The sequence below is a fragment of the Palaemon carinicauda genome, chromosome 24 (genome assembly GCF_036898095.1).
Source record: "Palaemon carinicauda isolate YSFRI2023 chromosome 24, ASM3689809v2, whole genome shotgun sequence".
Classification (NCBI taxonomy): Eukaryota; Metazoa; Arthropoda; class Malacostraca; order Decapoda; family Palaemonidae; genus Palaemon; species Palaemon carinicauda.
In genome coordinates, this window is record NC_090748.1 from 100066641 (window position 1) to 100083937 (window position 17297).

At 40.8% G+C, this 17297-nt stretch overlaps 1 long non-coding RNA gene across 1 annotated transcript in view; it reads left to right on the forward strand.

The window, feature by feature from the left end:
* LOC137617926 (uncharacterized) overlaps window positions 1–17297 on the forward strand; it is a 28455-nt gene that overhangs the window by 8221 nt on the left and 2937 nt on the right. The window contains exons 2-3 of the long non-coding RNA XR_011039698.1: window positions 11354–11468; window positions 11603–11760. This is a non-coding gene — a long non-coding RNA (uncharacterized lncRNA). The remainder of the gene's footprint in view (window positions 1–11353; window positions 11469–11602; window positions 11761–17297) is intronic.

Here is a 17297-nt window from a genome sequence, read left to right on the forward strand (position 1 = left end):
CTTCGTGGCGTGATTTCCTGCATTTCTTCGTGGTGTGATTTCCTGCATTCCTTTGTGGCGTGATTTCCTGCATTCCTTTGTGGCGTGATTTCCTGCACTGCTTCGTGGCGTGATTTCCTGCTTCCTTCGTGGCGTGATTTCCTGCATTCCTTCGTGGCGTGATTTTCTGCATTCCTTCGTGGTGTGATTTTCTGCTTTATGGCGTGATTTCCTGCATTCCTTCATGGCGTGATTTTCTGCATTCCTTCATGGAGTGATTTCCTGAACATTTCCCGCACATTTTATCATTGGTCTTGAGCTTGAAATCTTTTTCAAATTGTCCATAACTTTGACATTAGTAGTAGGTGATTTCCTGCATTCCTTCGTGGCGTTATTTCCAGCATTCCTTAGGGGTGTGATTTGCTTCATGGCATGATTTCCTGCATTCCTTCGCGGCGTGATTTCCTGCATTCCTTCGCGGCGTGATTTCCTGCATTCCCTCGTGGCGTGATTTCCTGCATTCCTTCGTGGCGTGATTTCCTGCATTCATTCGTGGCGTGATTTACAGTATTCCTTCGTGGCATGATTTTCTCCATTCCTTCGTGGCGTGATTTTCTCCATTCCTTCGTGGCGTGATTTTCTGCATTCCTTCGTGGCTTGATTTCCTGCTTTATGGCGTGATTTCCTTCATTCCTTCGTGGCTTGATTTTCTGCATTCCTTCAAGGAGTGATTTCCTAAACATTTCCCACACATTTTATCATCGGTCTTGAGCTTGAAATCTTTTTCAAAGTGTCCATACCTTTGACATTAGTAGTAGGTGATTTCCTGCATTCCTTCGTGGCGTGATTTCCTGCATTCCTTCGTGGTGTGATTTTCTGCATTCCTTCGTGGCGTGATTTTCTGCATTCCTTCGTGGCGTGATTTTTTGCATTCCTTCGTGGCGTGATTTTCTGCATTCCTTCGTGGCGTGATTTTCTGCATTCCTTCGTGGCGTAATTTTCTGCATTCCTTCGTGGCGTGATTTCCTGCATTCATTTGTGGCGTGATTTCCTGCATTCCTTCGTGGCGTGATTTTCTCCATTCCTTCGTGGCGTGATTTTATCCATTCTTTCGTGGCGTGATTTTCTGCATTCCTTCTTTGCGTGATTTCCTGCATTCCTTCATGGAGTGATTTCCTAAACTTTTCTCGTATATTTTATCATTGGTCTTTAACTTGAAATCTTTTTCAAAGTGTCCATAACTTTGACATTAGTAGTAGGTGATTTCCTGCATTCCTTCATGGCGTGATTTCCTGTATTCTTTAGTGGCGTGATTTCCTGCATTCCTTAGTGGCGTGATTTGCTTCATGGCGTGATTTCCTGCATTCCTTCGTGGCGTGATTTCCTGCATTCCTTCGTGGCGTGATTTCCTGCATTCCTTCGTGGTGTGATTTCCCGCATTCCTTCGTGGTGTGATTTCCCGCATTCCTTCATGGCGTGTTTCCTGCATTCATTTGTGGCGTGATTTCCAGCATTCCTTCGTGGCGTGATTTCCAGCATTCCTTCGTGGCGTGATTTCCAGCATTCCTTCGTGGCGTGATTTTCTGCATTCCTTCGTGGCGTGATTTTCTGCATTCCTTCGTGGCGTGATTTTCTGCATTCCTTCGTGGCGTGATTTTCTGCATTCCTTCGTGGCGTGATTTTCTGCATTCCTTCGTGGCGTGATTTTCTCCATTCCTTTGTGGCGTGATTTCCTGCTTTATGGCGTGATTTCCTGCATTCCTTCGTGGCGTGATTTTCTGCATTCCTTCATGAAGTGATTTTCTAAACATTTCCCGCACATTTTATCATCGGTCTTGAGCTTGAAATCTTTTTCAAAATATCCATAACTTTGACATTAGTAGTAGGTGATTTCCTGCATTTCTTCGTGGCATTATTTCCTGCATTCCTTCGTGGCGTGATTTACTGCATTCTTTAGTGGCATGATTTCCTGCATTCCTTAGTGGCGTGATTTTCTGCATTCTTTAGTGGCATGATTTCCTGCATTCCTTAGTGGCGTGATTTGCTTCATGGCGTTATTTCCTGCATTCCTTCGTGGCGTGATATCCTGCATTCCTTCGTGGCGTGATTTTCTGCATTCCTTCGTGGTGTGATTTCCTGCATTCATTTGTGGTGTGATTTCCAGCATTCCTTCGTGGCGTGATTTCCAGCATTCCTTCGTGGCGTGATTTTCTGCATTCCTTCGTGGCGTGATTTCCAGCATTCCTTCATGGCGTTATTTCCTGCATTCCTTTTTGGGGTGATTTCCTGCAGTCCTTCGCGGTGTGATTTCCTGCATTCCTTCGTGGCGTGATTTCCTGCATTCCTTCGTGGCGTGATTTCCTGCATTCCTTCATGGCGTCATTTTCTCCATTCCTTTGTGGAGTGATTTCCTGCATTCTTTCGTGGCGTGATTTCCTGCATTCCTTCGTGGCGTGATTTCCTGCATTCCTTCGTGGCGTGATTTCCTGCACTGCTTCGTGGCGTGATTTCCTGCACTGCTTCGTGGCGTGATTTCCTGCTTCCTTCGTGGCGTGATTTCCTGCATTCCTCCGTGGCGTGATTTTCTGCATTCCTTCGTGGCATGATTTTCTGCTTTATGGCGTGATTTCCTGCTTTCCTTCATGGCGTGATTTTCTGCATTCCTTCATGGAGTGATTTCCTGAACATTTCCCGCACATTTTGTCATCGGTCTTGAGCTTGAAATCTTTTTCAAAGGGTCCATAACTTTGACATTAGTAGTAGGTGATTTCCTGCATTCCTTCGTGGCATTATTTCCTGCATTCCTTAGTGGTGTGATTTGCTTCATGGCATGATTTCCTGCATTCCTTCGCGGCATGATTTCCTGCATTCCTTCGTGGCGTGATTTCCTGCATTCCTTCGTGTCATGATTTCCTGCATTCCTTTGTGGCGTGATTTCCAGCATTCCTTCGTGGCGTGATTTCCAGTATTCCTTCGTGGTGTGATTTTCTCCATTCCTTCGTGGCGTGATTTTCTGCATTCCTTTGTGGCATGATTTTCTGCATTCCTTCGTGGCTTGATTTCCTGCTTTATGGCGTGATTTCCTTCATGGCGTGATTTTCTGCATTCCTTCATGGAGTGATTTCCTAAACATTTCCCACACATTTTTATCATCGGTCTTCAGCTTGAAATCTTTTTCAAAGTGTCCATAACTTTCACATTAGTAGTAGGTGATTTCCTGCATTCTTTCGTGGCGTGATTTCCTGCATTCCTTCGTGGTGTGATTTCCTGCATTCCTTTGTGGCGTAATTTCCTGCATTCATTTGTGGCGTGATTTCCTGCATTCCTTCGTGGCGTGATTTCCTGCATTCCTTCGTGGCGTGATTTTCTCCATTCCTTCGTGGCGTGATTTCTTGCATTCCTTCTTGGCGTGATTTCCTGCATTCCTTCATGGAGTGATTTCCTAAACATTTCTCGCACATTTTATCATTGGTCTTGAACTTGAAATCTTTTTCAAAGTGTCCATAACTTTGACATTAGTAGTAGGTGATTTCCTGCATTCCTTCGTGGCGTGATTTACTGCATTCTTTAGTGGCATGATTTCCTGCATTCCTTAGTGGCATGATTTGCTTCATGGCGTGATTTCCTGCATTCATTCGTGGCGTGATTTCCTGCATTCCTTCGTGGCGTGATTCCTGCATTCCTTCGTGGCGTGATTCCTGCATTCCTTCGTGGTGTGATTTCCTGCATTCATTTTTGGCGTGATTTCCTGCATTCCTTCGTGGCGTGATTTCCTGCATTCCTTCGTGGCGTGATTTCCAGCATTCCTTCGTGGCGTGATTTCCAGCATTCCTTCGTGGCGTGATTTCCAGCATTCCTTCGTGGCGTGATTTCCTGCATTCCTTCGTGGCGTGATTTCCAGCATTCCTTCGTGGCGTGATTTCCAGTATTCGTTCGTGGCGTGATTTTCTCCATTCCTTCGTGGCGTGATTTTCTGCATTCCTTCGTGGCTTGATTTCCTGCTTTATGGCGTGATTTCCTTCATTCCTTCGTGGCGTGATTTTCTGCATTCCTTCATGGAGTGATTTCCTAAACATTTCCCACACATTTTATCTTCGGTCTTGAGCTTGAAATCTTTTTCAAAGTGTCCATAACTTTGACATTATTAGTAGGTGATTTTCTGCATTCCTTCGTGGCGTGATTTCCTGCATTCCTTCGCGGTGTGATTTCCTGCATTCCTTCGCGGTGTGATTTCTTGCATTCCTTCGCGGCGTGATTTCTTGCATTCCTTCGTGGCGTGATTTCCTGCATTCCTTCGTGGCGGGATTTCCTGCATTCCTTCGTGGCGTGATTTCCTGCATTCCTTCGTGGCGGGATTTCCTGCATTCCTTCGTGGCGTGATTTCCTGCATTCCTTCGTGGCGTGATTTCCTGCATTCCTTCGTGGCGTGATTTCCTGCATTCCTTCGTGGCGTGATTTCCTGCATTCCTTCGTGGCGTGATTTCCTGCATCCCTTCATGGAGTGATTTCCTAAACATTTCTTGCATATTTTTTCATTGGTCTTGAACTTGAAATCTTTTTCAAAGTGTCCATAACTTTGACATTAGTAGTAGGTGATTTCCTGCATTCCTTCGTGGCGTGATTTCCTGCATTCTTTAGTGGCATGATTTCCTGCATTCCTTAGTGACGTGATTTGCTTCATGGCGTGATTTCCTGCATTCCTTCGTGGCATGATTTCCTGCATTCCTTCGTGGTGTGATTTCCTGCATTCCTTCGAGGCGTGTTTCCTGCATTCATTTGTGGCGTGATTTCCAGCATTCCTTCGTGGCGTGATTTCCAGCATTCCTTCGTGGCGTGATTTCCAGCATTCCTTTGTGGCGTGATTTTCTGCATTCCTTCGTGGCGTGATTTTCTGCATTCCTTCGTTGCGTGATTTCCTGCTTTATGGTGTGATTTCCTGCATTCCTTCGTGACGTGATTTTCTGCATTCCTTCATGAAGTGATTTCCTAGACATTTCCCGCACATTTTCTCATCGGTCTTGAGCTTGAAATCTTTTTCAAAATATCCATAACTTTGACATTAGTAGTAGGTGATTTCCTGCATTCCTTCGTGGCGTGATTTCCTGCATTCTTTAGTGGCATGATTTCCTGCATTCTTTAGTGGCATGATTTCCTGCATTCCTTAGTGGCGTGATTTGCTTCGTGGCGTGATTTCCTGCATTCCTTCGTGGCGTGATTTCCTGCATTCCTTCGTGGGGTGATTTCCTGCATTCCTTCGTGGGGTGATTTCCTGCATTCCTTCGTGGGGTGATTTCCTGCATTCCTTCGTGGCGTGATTTCCAGCATTCCTTCGTGGCGTGATTTCCAGCATTCCTTCGTGGCGTGATTTCCAGCATTCCTTCGTGGCGTGATTTCCAGCATTCCTTCGTGGCGTGATTTCCAGCATTCCTCCGTGGCGTGATTTCCTGCATTCCTTCGTGGCGTGATTTCCTAAACATTTCTCGCACATTTTATCATCGGTCTTGAGCTTGAAATCTTTTTCAAAGTGTCCATAACTTTGACATTAGTAGTAGGTGATTTCCTGCATTCCTTCGCTGCGTGATTTCCTGCATTCTTTAGTAGCATGATTTCCTGCATTCCTTAGTGGCGTCATTTGCTTCATGGCGTGATTTCCTGCATTCCTTCGTGGCGTGATTTCCTGCATTCCTTCGTGGCGTGATTTCCTGCATTCCTTCGTGGCGTGATTTCCAGCATTCCTTCGTGGCGTGATTTCCAGCATTCCTTCGTGGCGTGATTTCCAGCATTCCTTCGTGGCGTGATTTCCTGCATTCCTTCGTGGCGTGATTTCCTGCATTCCTTCGTGGCGTGATTTCCTGCATTCCTTCGTGGCGTGATTTCCTGCATTCCTTCATGGAGTGATTTCCTAAACATTTCTTGCACATTTTATCATCGGTCTTGAGCTTGAAATCTTTTTCAAAGTGTCCATAACTTTGACATCAGTAGTAGGTGATTTCCTGCATTTCTTCGTGGCGTGATTTTCTTCATTCTTTAGTAGCATGATTTCCTGCATTCCTTAGTGGCGTGATTTGTTTCATGGGATGATTTCCTGCATTCCTTCGTGGCGTGATTTCCTGCATTCCTTCATGGAGTGATTTCCTAAACATTTCTCTCACATTTTACTATCGGTCTTGAGCTTGAAATCTTTTTCAAAATGTCCATAACTTTGACATTAGTAGTAGGTGATCTCTCATCGTACCTATGACATATAAGTACTTCATCATAATATAACTTTGTCACCATTATCAGTAATAGCCCTCCGAACTTCGGGATCACGTTGCAACAAGCATTATATTATACCAAAAATTAATATTGATCAATAAGATTTTTGCATTAGATTTAAAAACTTAATATTTCCTAAAATGATCATTTATACTAAAACTACTATTTCCTTTTTTCATAATTTCAAAACAACAGTGAATGACTGTTTAGTCAAAATCAAAATATTACATTTTGAACGGGGAGATGGAACTCATAATTAAAAGAATGAACGAATTTCAATTTTAATTTTTTCATGATTACAAAACAGAAAAGTGAGTGACTGGCAATTTACCGACTGGTAATTTTCTCCATGGCGATTTTCCGGCTGGCAATATTCCGACTGGCAATTTTCCGGCTGGCAATTTTCCAACTGGGAATTTTCCGTGCACTGGTAGTCCCACCTGCAGCACTTTTCTTGAATGCCAGGCTTATCTTCTCTTCTACGTTTTGAATATGGTCCAGGCCACGATTTCTGTGAATCAAATTGTTAAATACTTCATCTTCGTCATTGCATACATTGCCTATCATTATTTAAGGTTTTCATTTTCCAATTTCATTCCAATTTCAACCTTCTCGATGTTGGCAACCATGATTTTATTTTATTTCTTGCTTCATCTCTATATTTTCATCAGCAAAGTTTACAACAACATTTACTTTTGAAGTAGACCTCTTATTAAGAATTGCTTTATCCTTGAGCACATGTCCAACCTCATTTTTCTTGTCGGTGATTGTAATTGATGATTCAATTTATTTAATTACTAGAAGTGTTTTTCCTTAATTTTGTCAGCATATGTCCTTTCTCGTTTTACGGGGTTCATCAGTGTTTGAAGCGTTAACTTGATTGATTCCATATTCTTCACTGGAATATCTACCTTCTCATTAAGATCATTTCTTTTCGGCTCAATTGTTCTCTAGTCTTGGATAGCGTCATAGCCTCTGTACCATGGCCTTCCACTGTCTTGGGTTAGAGATCTCTTGCTTGAGGGGACACTCGGGCACACTATTCGATCTTATTTCTCTTCCTCTTGTTTTGTTAATTTTTCTATAGTCTGTTTAGCAAATATTTATTTAAATGTTGCTACTGTTCTTAAAATATCTTATTATTCCTAGTTTCCTTTCCTCACTGGGCTATTTTCCCTCTTGGAGCTCTTGGGCTTATAGCATCCTGCTTTTCCAACAATATTTGTAGCTTAGCATTTAATAATGATAATAATAATAGTCCGGGTGGAATTTTCTGCACCCGCAGTAAGCGCAGCTAGATGGGTTTTCAATCCAGGATTCTCCTTTCATGTTCACGTATAGTGAGGTCACTTATCTTTAGCTCTCCGTTTTCGATATATTCGGTATGGCTATTTTGGCTTTATCTATGCACTGGTGTTAGTGTCCTTGGAGACTCATTTCTTGTGGTAGAAATTATCGACAAATTCTCGTCATTTCCCTTTGCAATTTTCTGTTTTAATGTGGTTTATTTTCACTTACGTTCCTCATTATTATTATTATTATTATTATTATTATTATTATTATTATTATTATTATTAATAATGGTTATGATGGTTGTGGTTTATCATGGTTGTTATCATGGTTATGGTTGTGATTGTTATGATGATTGTGGCTGTTGTGGTTGTTATGATGGTTGTGGCTGTTGTGGTTATGATGGTTGATAGGATAGTTGTAGTAATGATGGTTGTTGTGAGGGCTGTGATTATGATGGTTGTGGTTATTATTACTAACTACCCTACAACCCTAGTTGGAAAAGCAGGATGCTCTAACCTCAAGGGCTCCAACAAAGAAAAGAAGCCCAGCGAGGAAAAGAAATAAGCAAACAAGCAAACAAATAAACTACAAAAGTAATGAACAATTAAAATAACATCATAAGAACAGTAAAGTAACAACATCGATATATATTTCATAAATAAACTATTAAAAGGGACTTATGTTAGCCTGTTCAACATAAAAACCTTCTCTGTAATTTTGAACCGTTAATATTTCCTACATATATTTTCAACATAGCTTATCGTATGTCGTATCATTGACTACATTACTATTTCAAAGTTTACATGGAGAGAGAGAGAGAGAGAGAGAGAGAGAGAGAGAGAGAGAGAGAGAGAGAGAGAGAGAGAGAGAGAGAGAGAGCACCACCACTGATACGTCTCGCTCACTCGGTGGGTCCTGTTCTCTTCCAGGACCTGGTCTCCCCTATGGTTAGATGACCTTATAAGTAATATTATAGTTACCTAGTTAGTGGAATGGCATATTTTTTCTTTACGACTTTTTACTAAATATAAGTTTTATCCGGTTATAAGTGCCTTGAGCTCCATCTCTTTGTGACGCAGTTCCGGTAGGCCCTGCTGCTTCCTCCGGTGCCTTAGATGACCGCGGAGGTAGCAGCAGTAGGGGACTCAGCAGTATGAAGCTTCATCTGTGGTGGAAAATGTGGGAGGTTGGGCTGTGGCACCCTAGCAGTATCAGCTGAACTCGACTGAGTCCCTGGTTAGGCTGGAGGAACGTAGAGAGTAGAGGTACCCTTTTTTGTTTTGTTTCTTGTTGATGTCGGCTACCCCCCAAAATTGGGGAAAGTGCCTTGGTATATGGATGGAAGTGCCTTGAGTAAATTTTTATTCAGATAAGTGTTGAGACGTATTATCTCATTTATTCTGTATATCTATAACATTTAAATCACCATTATTATAAAAGTACAATAGGGATATTTTCTTCTACCAAGAAACTTATATACAACTGTTAAACTTTACGATGAGTTCCTAGTAATTAAATTTTTATTTTCACCTTTTTATTAAAAGGTGCTCACAACTTATAAGTTACGGAACCTTCCAAATTAAAGCAATCATATAGAATGCTTAAAAGGTGCCCACAACTTTAAAATACGGAACCATCCAAGTTAAGGTAATTATATAGAATGCTCCAATGCGTTTGAGTGATCTCGGCAAGGCTCCTCTCATCCCAGAGACGGGCACTCATACAACGGGCCTGCATGCAGCTTGATGACATATTCTCCCGCCTTTTCAGAGGCTAAAACGTCTATTGCTTCATCAGCTTCTGAGATCACGAGTGCTAGAGGCAGTTTAGTCTTCCAAGGGGCGTAAAATTGTTAATCTGTTAACCTTTCAGGCCCTTCAGGGTATCACCACAGTTCCATGCACGGTGCAGTCCATGAAGACTTTGAAAGGAAGGAAGAGTCTACTGGGTTACACTTCGAGAACTTAATCTTGAAGGGGGAAGAGTTTTGGGGCATCGTCATCCCAGCGGCACCTGATTTCTGGTTCAGTGTCTGCAGTAGTTGAGAATCCTGTCACAGAGACCACGTTCAAGGTCCTTGTTAAGTGTTGAACGACGTTGCAGGGGTGGCCTTGCTCCTGTCAGGGGAGGAATTACCTCCATTGATCAACACTTTGCCCCAGCCTTGAATTAACATGATCGTATCTTGCTCGAGCGGTTTAGGATAGGATTAATTCCCAGATCTCCAGGCACGAAAATTCCATACGCACCGTCTGATTGAACAAGACCCTGCCTCCCATACTCTCTCAACAACAAAGATTCAATGTGCCAAAGGACACAAACCTGTCTCCTCTGCTCATTGATCCAGCAGTGGCCGCTCTGTCGTCAGGGAGCTCCAGGGAGATACTTGCGTATGAGAGAACCTTTTTCTTAGCCCTTGAATCTGATGCCATGAAGTCTCTTCCATAGTCAGCCTCCAGGTGACCTTCTGGAGTGATCAATGGTCAGGTGCAATCACTCACTTTGCCATGATCCCAGGTATGGCTATTCCCGAGATGTGGGAGAAGTAGACAGTTTGATCCATTCAGATGTGAAGTTTGTGACCTTCTTGGCGCACAAGTCCACAAATCTGTGGGCTAACTGGGTAATGCAGAGGGAGGATGCTGTCACCTCCCATTACCAGGCAGGTGGGGCAAGAGATGTTATCCCTGGAAAATGACCCTCTGTTGGAGGGAATCTTTAGCCCTTTCCTGCAGAAGGACGTTGAGGAGAGGATAAAGTAATTTTCCATGTGCAGTTACGTTTATGGACCCTGGCCCATCAAAGTCCACAACAAAGAGCTTTGAGCCCCATAAAGTCTTGCCAGTCTTTCCTTAAAAAGACTTCGGTGACCAGAGCCATATCTGCACCTCCAGCCTCTCCCTTTTTTTCCCTCCAGGATAGGCATGGATAACTCCAACCTTTTCGTCCCCAGTCTTGCCAGTCCAGGAAGAGAGAAAGAGGATGTTGAAGTTGGCCTTTTCCTTACCCAGCTACCACAAGTGGGGCGATGCATGTCAAGCCATTGGACAATGTGGCAACGAGATAGAGCCAAGAAGTGGATGGTGGAAGTCCTTTGTGACAGATACCGCCTCACTTTTACCAACTCTCAAAGTCCCTCAATTGTACACCATTGACGTTCCAGACCTACTCTCTGGAATAAAAAAGAACTCTGGCCCTAGTAGCTTTGGGAAATAAGACTTATGCTTTCAGTGGATCTGAAGGATGTGCACTTTCAGAAACCCATCCATTTTTCCTACAGATAGTACCCCCACTTTATCCTCAGAGATTTAGCTCTCCACTCCAAATCACACGGTCTACTTTTACACAAGTATTCATGCTCATCTCAACTTAGGCTAATTTGAATGAGATAGGTCTCGAGGTTTCTCGATGATTGGCTCGTGTCCTCCTGAAAGTCCGTTACTCCAGGATTGTGACTTATTTTCTTTTTTCTTTTACAACATTGTGGAAATGTGGACATGATAGGCCAAGAAAAACTTTGCTGATAACAATCCGAAGGGTAAGAATTGGGACGAGTTCAGAGAAATGGTACAGGAGATAAACATATGGCATGAATTTATTGAGGCCTATGCATCCCGTTGTGGCTTGAGGATTACGAGATAAGTAATGTACAATAAATTAATCAAACTTAATAAAGATTACAGTTCTAAACTATTTTAAAACTATTTGATACATAACTTAACTTATTTATTTTTGCAGATGTATGTATTTTGCAGCTCCATTACTTACAATAGTACTGTACTAATCCTATTTTAAACTTTTTTTTTATATCACTGATGACTAGCCCACTTAGACGTGTCTTGCTGTACAGTTATGCCTCTTCAACGATCATCCATTTGTAAGTACACTGCTTATTTCATCCACCTCACCAACTGTGCCGCTTTGTGGAATATCATGCAGTAAGTGATGACATAACATTAAACTTTTTGTTTTTTTTGTAAGTAACGTTACGGTTTATGCACTGTATTGATATATACTAGTATCGTACTCATATTTGTAAAAGTGTATAACTAATTACTGTATTTTTTGACAGATGCTAATTGGACAGTGTTGAGTGTTATATAAGTTATGTACGACTGTACGTGTACCCATACCTAAACTTCCCACGTTTAATGAATGTAACTAGTCGACTACGCCTTCAGTATTACATTACCGATGAGACTTTACTGCGTAGACCTTCATACGTAAATGGTTAGTGATGTCGATTAATTTTACTTTAGTATTTATATTTAAGGATGAATATGAATTGGAGTATTTCTATTAACTGTACTGAAAGGTATAGGAAATTAATACAGTGCTTAACAGTGCTGTACAGGCTACATGTTAGAGGAGGAGTTGGTAGGGTTATGAGTCGACCTCTCAAAGAGATCACGTTAGAGGGAGATTTTTTATCACCTTGGCTAATGAAGCTGTATTTAGTGTTACTAGTGAGTCCAAAACAATACCCTTAGATAGGAAAAATAGTGTTTAAGGTTGTCAGGAACGATTATATTTATGCTTATGTATATTCATACATGTACATACACACACATACATGTACATACACATACACACACACACACACACATATATATATATATATATATAAATAATGTGTGTGTATATATATATATATATATATATATATATATATATATATATATATAAAAATAATGTGTGTATATATATATATATATATATATATACATACATATATATATATATATATATATATATATATATATATATATATATATATATATATATATATATATATATATATATATATATATATATTTAAATTAATAAAAAATAATAAATTGCCGTATTCTGTGATAAGGCAATAGTGTAAAAACACTTGTTTTAGAGTAAAAAAAAAAAAGCAGTAAGGCATAATAAATTATTTTTTGAAAAAAAAAATTTCACCGAATGCTATGTTACCTTATTGCAATCAAAGGGCAGTATATTACTACTCTGCATGTAGGTTTTATTCGTATATATCAGCCCTAAATCCTGCATTTCTATCACTGACTACAGATTTTTGCCTAAAATCATTCTCGTTTCTGTAATATTTGTACACTGCAACCAAATTTGCATTTTTTTGCAAGTTATTAGTTACTTTATTTTAGGCTAAAAATTATCTTTATAAGCAAAATTAATAACTATATTAGATCTAAATTGCAATATATTGCAACTTCAAATGTTGATTCGTTACATGAAAACTTAAATGATTGCATTTTACCCAATAATAAGGGGAAGCATTTTGAAGTCTTAATAGGCATATTTTCGTATATGAATTAACCCAATATTAATATTTTTTAAAGCCTTGACAGGCATGTTTAGGCATATTTTTCACTAATTGCAATGTTTCTTTATTGCAGCCAAATGGTAATATATTGCAGTTTTGCGTTTATGTTCGAATTAACAGTTGAGAAAAATAACTTTTCCCTATTCCCATTCTTCATGGAAAAATAATTTTACCATATTTATTAAATTCTTGTAATAATTCTGCCTTGCAACACATCATAGCCACCCAAGAGATCTGCTTCAGCTTCTGAAGGTCCTGGTAAATAATTCTGCATTGCAACACATCATAGCCAACCAAGAGATCTGCTTCAGCTTCTGAAGGTCCTGGTAAATAATTCTGCATTGCAACACATCATTGCCAACCAAGAGATCTGCTTCAGCTTCTGAAGGTCCTGGTAAATAATTCTGCATTGCAACACATCATAGCCAACCAAGAGATCTGCTTCAGCTTCTGAAGGTCCTGGTAAATAATTCTGCATTGCAACACATCATAGCCAACCAAGAGATCTGCTTCAGCTTCTGAAGGTCCTGGTAAATAATTCTGCATTGCGACACATCATAGCCATCCAAGAGATCTGCTTCAGCTTCTGAAGGTCCTGGTAAATAATTCTGCATTCCAACACATCATAGCCAACCAAGAGATCTGCTTCAGCTTCTGAAGGTCCTGGTAAATAATTCTGCATTGCAACACATCATAGCCAACCAAGAGATCTGCTTCCGCTTCTGAAGGTTCTGGTAAATAATTCTGCATTCCAACACATCATAGCCAACCAAGAGATCTGCCTCAGCTTCTGAAGGTTCTGGTAAATAATTCTGAATTCCAACACCTCATAGCCAACCAAGAGATCTGCTTCAGCTTCTGAAGGTCCTGGTAAATAATTCTGCATTGCAACAAATCATAGCCAACCAAGAGATCTGCTTTAGCTTCTGAAGGTTCTGGTAAATAATTCTGCATTGCAACACATCATAGCCATCCAAGAGATCTGCTTCAGCTTCTGAAGGTTCTGGTAAATAATTCTGCATTGCAACACATCATAGCCAACCAAGAGATCTGCTTTAGCTTCTGAAGGTCCTGGTAAATAATTCTGCATTGCAACACATCATAGCCACCCAAGAGATCTGCTTCAGCTTCTGAAAGTCCTGGTAAATAATTCTGCATTGCAACACATCATAGCCAACCAAGAGATCTGCTTTAGCTTCTGAAGGTCCTGGTAAATAATTCTCTTGGGTGGCTATGATGTGTTGCAATGCAGAATTATTTACCAGGACCTTCAGAAGCTAAAGCAGATCTCTTGGTTGGCTATGATGTGTTGCAATGCAGAATTATTTACCAGGACCTTCAGAAGCTAAAGCAGATCTCTTGGTTGGCTATGATGTGTTGCAATGCAGAATTATTTACCAGGACCTTCAGAAGCTGAAGCAGATCTCTTGGGTGGCTATGATGTGTTGCAATGCAGAATTATTTACCAGGACCTTCAGAAGCTAAAGCAGATCTCTTGGTTGGCTATGATGTGTTGCAATGCAGAATTATTTACCAGAACTTTCAGAAGCTGAAGCAGATCTCTTGGATGGCTATGATGTGTTGCAATGCAGAATTATTTACCAGAACCTTCAGAAGCTAAAGCAGATCTCTTGGTTGGCTATGATGTGTTGCAATGCAGAATTATTTACCAGGACCTTCAGAAGCTGAAGCAGATCTCTTGGGTGGCTATGATGTGTTGCAATGCAGAATTATTTACCAGGACCTTCAGAAGCTGAAGCAGATCTCTTGGGTGGCTATGATGTGTTGCAATGCAGAATTATTTACCAGGACCTTCAGAAGCTAAAGCAGATCTCTTGGTTGGCTATGATGTGTTGGAATGCAGAATTATTTACCAGAACCTTCAGAAGCTGAAGCAGATCTCTTGGTTGGCTATGATGTGTTGCAATGCAGAATTATTTACCAGGACCTTCAGAAGCTGAAGCAGATCTCTTGGGTGGCTATGATGTGTTGCAATGCAGATCTGCTTCAGCTTCTGAAGGTCCTGGTAAATAATTTTGCATTTCAACACATCATAGCCAACCAAGAGATCTGCTTCAGCTTCTGAAGGTTCTGGTAAATAATTCTGCATTCCAACACATCATAGCCAACCAAGAGATCTGCTTTAGCTTCTGAAGGTCCTGGTAAATAATTCTGCATTGCAACACATCATAGCCACCCAAGAGATCTGCTTCAGCTTCTGAAGGTCCTGGTAAATAATTCTGCATTGCAACACATCATAGCCACCCAAGAGATCTGCTTCAGCTTCTGAAGGTCCTGGTAAATAATTCTGCATTGCAACACATCATAGCCAACCAAGAGATCTGCTTCAGCTTCTGAAGGTCCTGGTAAATAATTCTGCATTGCAACACATCATAGCCAACCAAGAGATCTGCTTCAGCTTCTGAAGGTTCTGGTAAATAATTCTGCATTGCAACACATCATAACCAACTAAGAGATCTGCCTCAGCTTCTGAAGGTTCTGGTAAATAATTCTGAATTCCAACACATCATAGCCAACCAAGAGATCTGCTTTAGCTTCTGAAGGTTCTGGTAAATAATTCTGCATTGCAACACATCATAGCCATCCAAGAGATCTGCTTCAGCTTCTGAAGGTTCTGGTAAATAATTCTGCATTCCAACACATCATAGCCAACCAAGAGATCTGCTTCAGCTTCTGAAGGTCCTGGTAAATAATTCTGCATTGCAACACATCATAGCCATCCAAGAGATCTGCTTCAGCTTCTGAAGGTTCTGGTAAATAATAATGCATTCCAACACATCATAGCCAACCAAGAGATCTGCTTTAGCTTCTGAAGGTTCTGGTAAATAATTCTGAATTCCAACACATCATAGCCATCCAAGAGATCTGCTTCAGCTTCTGAAGGTTCTGGTAAATAATTCTGAATTCCAACACATCATAGCCATCCAAGAGATCTGCTTCAGCTTCTGAAGGTTCTGGTAAATAATTCTGCATTCCAACAAATCATAGCCAACCAAGAGATCTGCTTTAGCTTCTGAAGGTTCTGGTAAATAATTCTGAATTCCAACACATCATAGCCACCCAAGAGATCTGCTTCAGCTTCTGAAGGTCCTGGTAAATAATTCTGCATTCCAACAAATCATAGCCAACCAAGAGATCTGCTTCAGCTTCTGAAGGTTCTGGTAAATAATTCTGCATTGCAACACATCATAGCCAACCAAGAGATCTGCTTCAGCTTCTGAAGGTCCTGGTAAATAATTCTGCATTGCAACACATCATAGCCAACCAAGAGATCTGCTTCAGCTTCTGAAGGTTCTGGTAAATAATTCTGCATTCCAACACATCATAACCAACTAAGAGATATGCCTCAGCTTCTGAAGGTTCTGGTAAATAATTCTGAATTCCAACACATCATAGCCAACCAAGAGATCTGCTTTAGCTTCTGAAGGTTCTGGTAAATAATTCTGCATTGCAACACATCATAGCCATCCAAGAGATCTGCTTCAGCTTCTGAAGGTTCTGGTAAATAATTCTGCATTCCAACACATCATAGCCAACCAAGAGATCTGCTTCAGCTTCTGAAGGTCCTGGTAAATAATTCTGCATTGCAACACATCATAGCCATCCAAGAGATCTGCTTCAGCTTCTGAAGGTTCTGGTAAATAATAATGCATTCCAACACATCATAGCCAACCAAGAGATCTGCTTTAGCTTCTGAAGGTTCTGGTAAATAATTCTGAATTCCAACACATCATAGCCATCCAAGAGATCTGCTTCAGCTTCTGAAGGTTCTGGTAAATAATTCTGAATTCCAACACATCATAGCCATCCAAGAGATCTGCTTCAGCTTCTGAAGGTTCTGGTAAATAATTCTGCATTCCAACAAATCATAGCCAACCAAGAGATCTGCTTTAGCTTCTGAAGGTTCTGGTAAATAATTCTGAATTCCAACACATCATAGCCACCCAAGAGATCTGCTTCAGCTTCTGAAGGTCCTGGTAAATAATTCTGCATTCCAACAAATCATAGCCAACCAAGAGATCTGCTTCAGCTTCTGAAGGTTCTGGTAAATAATTCTGCATTGCAACACATCATAGCCAACCAAGAGATCTGCTTCAGCTTCTGAAGGTCCTGGTAAATAATTCTGCATTGCAACACATCATAGCCAACCAAGAGATCTGCTTTAGCTTCTGAAGGTTCTGGTAAATAATTCTGCATTGCAACACATCATAGCCAACCAAGAGATCTGCTTCAGCTTCTGAAGGTTCTGGTAAATAATTCTGCATTCCAACACATCATAGCCATCCAAGAGATCTGCTTCAGCTTCTGAAGGTTCTGGTAAATAATTCTGCATTCCAACACATCATAGCCAACCAAGAGATCTGCTTTAGCTTCTGAAGGTTCTGGTAAATAATTCTGAATTCCAACACATCATAGCCAT